This window comes from Zasmidium cellare (assembly GCF_010093935.1).
Source record: "Zasmidium cellare ATCC 36951 unplaced genomic scaffold M409scaffold_35, whole genome shotgun sequence".
Taxonomy (NCBI): domain Eukaryota; kingdom Fungi; phylum Ascomycota; class Dothideomycetes; order Mycosphaerellales; family Mycosphaerellaceae; genus Zasmidium; species Zasmidium cellare.
In genome coordinates this window covers 9,986-15,415 of record NW_022986979.1, presented here as the reverse complement: position 1 = coordinate 15,415, position 5,430 = coordinate 9,986, and the positions used below count along the sequence as shown (strand labels likewise).

General features: G+C 59.5%; 1 protein-coding gene across 1 annotated transcript in view; it reads right to left on the bottom strand.

The window, feature by feature from the left end:
• M409DRAFT_69032 (uncharacterized protein) overlaps nucleotides 1-5,430 on the bottom strand; it is a gene marked incomplete at both ends in the record, with an annotated part of 11,443 nt that overhangs the window by 590 nt on the left and 5,423 nt on the right. The gene's annotated exons all lie outside the window — the stretch shown is intronic.

The following is a 5,430-nucleotide window of genomic DNA, read 5'->3' as shown; positions in this document are numbered from 1 at the left end:
GGAAGCTGCTGCTGCACCAATCTTTCGGGCGCGAAACCCTAAACCAAAGCTTCCCCGACGACACACCACCTCCCTTCACTACACACTTCACTTCCACTTCTCTTCGCTCCGATCGTCGGCCATTCCAGTCACATATGGCAGGCGGAGGAAGCAGCTCGAGCAGGCGAAATACCAACAATCGACCCGCCGCCAACCCCCCACCTCCTCTACCAGCAGGCGCCGTTGGCTACAACCTCTACGGCAGTCTCGTCGACGCCGCAGGCAGAACCATCTCATTTCGCGCCCACAACAACGACGAGGACGACGACGACGAGGAAGACCAAGAGGACGAGGAAGACGAGGATAACGAGGAAGACGAGGAAGACGAGGAAGACTCCACCGGCGGGGTCAGTCTGAACAGCCAAAAGAAGAACTTCACGAGCTACGAAGACGTCACAGGCCAAGACCTTCCGCGCGAGGTTCATTGGGCCTACGGCGACCAGCCCTTAAACCCCACCACCGACCTCGTTCAGAAGCAGTTTCGCAAAGAGCTAATCAGCCGCCTGCAATACCTCAAGATTCGCCGGCTAATCTGCCGGATTGAACGCGACGAGAGGCCAGACAAGCAGGCGCAGCGAGAGTTGGACATTGTGTTTGGCGCCGTCACCGACGAAGCAAAGCTCCAACATCCGCACTTGGTCGCCTACGCTCTGCCAACCTCGGAGATCAAGCGCAGAGAAACCGCCCATCAAGACTCGGACTTTACCTTTCCGACCTTTGAGGACAATCGCGTCGGCAGCAGCGTGCCACTCCTCCTCGACCAGCTAGTCGACACCCATTTTAGCTTGTTTGGCGGTACATTCAAGATTCCCCTCGAGGAGACGTGCCCGGTGCCTGACATTTTCGCGGCCGCTACCTCCGAGTGGACCGACTTGCTGCTCCGCGACGAGCGCCGCGCCAGCCGGCAGACTACGAAAGAGTATTTGAAGATTCGAATCTCCTGCGTGCAGTATACGGAGCTGCGCGACGCCATCTTGCGATACTACAACCCTAACAGCAACTTGGACCTGTCAGGTCTGGCGAAAGAGCAGGCGGAAAAGGTCTTCAAGGCGAGTTTCGGCAAGGGCTTCCGGAAGAACAGCGCCGACCAGCGCCTGAGCATCGACACGATTTGGCGCTTCGAGCCTCCCAAGGCATCGCAAGAGGAATACCGCTGGCCGACCTTCCAGCCAGGTCTTCCGGGCTTGAACCTTCCCCACCCGCTCGCCTCCGTCCTCACCTATACGTTGTTTGTGGGAGACATTCTCGCGGGCACCAAGACCCTTGACGACACGCAATTCGACCTGCGTTCGCCTGATTGCCCCGACGATAAGCTCCGGAAGAAGCTCAACCAGAAAGCCTCGACCAAGTCTCAGTGGAAGCCACGCCTGCCCACACCCACCACCGGCGGTCCGGCCGAGGACAAGTACATCCTCTACGCTCACGTCGACAAAGATTGGGCGGAAGCTACCACGGCGAAAATGACCAACAGGAAGAAATCCGGAGCCGCCGCCGCCGCCGCCGGCAGTGCAGGCCAGCCGGCGACCATGACATCTTCTCAGCGCCGCCAGATCCAAACCAACGTATCGAACATCAAAGCTCCCAAAACCCCTTCCAAAAAGGCCAGCGCAGCGTCGCCGGCGTCGTCATCGTCGCGTCTCACCAGGGCGGCAGCTAAGACTCACGCCGGCGATGATGATGATGATGATGATGATGATGGCGAAGGAGGAGGAGGTCAAGTAGAAGATGATTCGCCAATTCCAGGCAGCAGCGGCAAGAAGAAGGAGGAGGCGACGGCGGCGGCGGAAAAGGAAGAGGATGGCGTTCCGCAGAACGTCGATATCTGGGGGCGAGTGGCGCCTGAAGTGGACGACCCAAAGCTGCCATGGCTCGCACAGAGCGTTCCACGAACTCCGAGCGCATACTCGAGCATGCCTGCCTGCAAGGACGCCGACGTCCCCAAGAAACGCAAATTTGGCACTCTGCCGAGCAGTACCAGCCCTCTCAACTACGGCGATGACTTGCCGGAGGAGGACGATGACAAGATCAACGAGCGCCTGGCCAAGTCGTCCGGGTTCCAGGCGAAGGATATCGCTCGATGGCGAGCAGAGGGGCTCGCGGTCTGCGAGAATGGGGTGATCCTGATGGAGCGCGCTTTCGACCAGAACCGCCGAGTGGTACAGCGGCGGATGATTGGTGAGATCAACCGCACGGGGCGTACGGTCGAGGGTTTCGCCTATGACCAGTGGTTTGACGAATATATCGGGCGGACCGCCGTGGGCCGGCGCTCCAACACCGCCCCGAAGACGTTCACGAATCCCGTGCAAGACAGGAACGCCGCGCAGCGAAAGAATGCCTTTTTCGTCCGCGGTCTTTCCTGGCCGCCGGTGGACTACATCGAAAACACGGCCGAATTCTGGCAGCTGGCCGCCGACTCGGTTCCAGACCTCGACCAGCACGTCGAGGACCTCGACCATGACGATCTGGCCGTCGTGACCAAGGCCTTTACCATGGACACCACGGACTTCATTTCCGCCACCGATATGCCAGACCCTGAGCCTGCAAAGTGGGCGGGCGAGCAAGTCTCGTTCAAGGCGTGGAAAATCCGCTACAAGAAGAAGTCCAAGGAGTCGTGGTCGGACGGCGTCAAACGCTTCGGCCCTGCCGTCATCCCCATCCATGCTAGACTGTCTGAGAGTAGCTTTTTGCCCGCCGACGACGACGACGACGACGAGGACGACGGCGGCGCCGTGGTGGTGAAGCAGGAGGAGCTGGAAGATGATGAAGAAGAGGGCGGAGGGGGAGGCGTGGAGATGATGCAAGTGGACGCGCGCGAGGCTGGAATCGATGATGATGATGATGATGATGACGACGACGATGAGAACTCCGGCCTCATCAGACCAAGCGCCCAAGATAACCCACCCACCAAGCGCGGCTCCATGGCGCCGCCAAAGACGATCCCTAGCCGCCGTAGCATCGCCGACAGTAGCAGCAGCAATGGCAGACCAGGCCCGGCGAACAAGAAGCCGAGGCTCTCGTCTCTGGAGCAGATGAGGGCTGCCTCGAGCGCGATGAGCAACAAGAAGGAAGCGCCAGCAGGCCAACCAGCACCATCCAAAACTGCTGTTGGAGGAGGTGGTGCTGCAGCAGCAGGAGCAGCAACTCCTTTGAACTTGGACGTATTCGAGCAGCTCGATGGCGTGCCGAGCGAGGCCACTCCGGCAATGCTCGAGGCTCGTGACATGCTGCAGAAGATGGGATTCCCGGTCAAAAACCTCGACATGGACGGCGCGATCGAGCAGCCACCGCTGGCAGAAGACCAGCTTGGCCTGCGACCTCCGCCATCATTGAAGAAGGACGACGGCCAGGTCTTCCACGGCTGCACGCCAGCAGAAGCCCAGATCGCCGCCAACATCAAATGGGCTGCAGACGCCGCGGTCGCGGTGGGCAACATCGCCACTCTGGAGGGGCTCAAGGCCTTTTTCCTGCAGCGGCTGGTCGACATGCGGGAGCGAGTCTGGGCATTGCTGCGGGCCAACACGCCCCAGACCTTCGCCCCGGTTGCCGAGGTCATCCCTGGTGGATTCGATGTCTTTAGGACTTGGTGCGTCAAAGTGGCCCATGGCTCCAATATCGACCACGCCGAAATCTCCGACAAAGCCCAGAATCTCTACGCGGCCACCGCCAAGCATAGCGCGCTGCTCCTGGAAAAATTCGAGCTCAAGCGCCAGATTGCCCGCCTCAACGAGCAGCTCGACAAGGTCGTTGCCGAGATTCCCAAAGCGGCCGAGTGGGTGCGCGATGCCAGCACGCAACAGCTCGTGGCCGGCAAGTTCATCGCTCCGGACGAGGAGACGTATTACCAGCCGCGCTACGTCTTCGACAGCGCGGAAACCTACGTGCCGGGATACCTTGGGAACAAGCTGCACAAGGCGTCCTTCCACAAGTCCGAGTTTCAGGAGGTCGTGGTAGGACTCACCGACATGGCCCACCGATTCACGCCGGTGATCGATCACCTCTTCGAGGGCAAGAAGACCCTCACTGGAGAGCAAATGTGGCAGGCCATCGAAAACCTCATGCAGCCCAAGGAGTGGGTGAAGTTCAATGAATTGCGAGGTCACCCCGCCAGCGCGACCGCCGTTCCTTTGATGGCGTGGGAAGTCGCTCGACCGGCCAAGATCTCCCCCGCCGACTTGATCAAACGGGCGCAAGACAAGACTCCGATGATTCAACTTCGCACCGATCAGGGCCTGGTTCCCCGCGGCCTGCAGGTGTCCTACGACGTTTGCCGCCAGCAAGGCTACGATGCGCTTGTACAACGCATGGTTACGCAGCTCATCGATGCCGGCGTGGACATGTCAACTCTCGTAGTCGATCCGCCTGAATGGCGCAAGGACCAGACTCGGGAGATGCAAGCAATCTGCCATCACCTGCGCGCCGAGGGCGTGGACATGTCGACTTGGCCCAAACCCCCTAGCGGCCGCCTGCAAAAGACCATTGCTGCCGCCTGCGTCGCCATGGGCATCCCGATCGCCAAACCCCGCCCCGCCACGCTCCAACAACCCCAGCCAGCAGCAGCCGCCGCCGGGCCAGCTACGCCGGTGAAAGCAGCCGGCGACACCACCACCAACACGGCGACACCACTGAGCGAAAAGGAGCACAAGAAGCGCCTGGCTAAAGCCATCCGCTTGCGCGAAGCCATCGCCGACGTCCCAGCATTGATGGTATGGGCGAAGAAGGACATCACGGCCGGCGGCTACCTCGACGAGTTGGACGACCTGGACGGGGCAGAGTTTCAGAGTTCCCACGACAGACTCCACGTATGGTTCGAGCAGCACAAAGACAACGTGCCCCAGGCCTACATCGACCGTGAGAACCAAGAGAAGCAGGCGAAGGACTAGTGACTGTCAGGCAGGCAAACGACTGCTGTTACCAGCCACAGAGAATTGATGATGCACTTCCAGGTGGATGATGAGATGATAGTTAGTTGCAGAGGCATCAGGCCAGCAGTGTGATAGACACCTGCTTGGCTGCCATATCTGGCAGGCATTCGACAGTCAGATAGCAAGCGAAATCATCATCATCATCACCTCAAAATCTCTCATATCACACACCCTCACACACACACACACACACACACACACACACACACACACACACACACACACACACACACAATTGTGTAGCGGCTGCTCCTTCTCCTCGACTCCATGCCGCGCTCTTTCCTTTCTTATTCCAGAGAAGGAGCGACGATATGCACCTTCCATCCCCTAATGAATGACTCTTTCCCTCTCTTCAAATCACTCTCCATCTCCATCCATTTCACACTCACAATCCCTTCTCAACACCATCAATCACCACCACCCTCCACACCGCCGACAACCCTCCACCGCCCGCCCCACGATTCCCCCC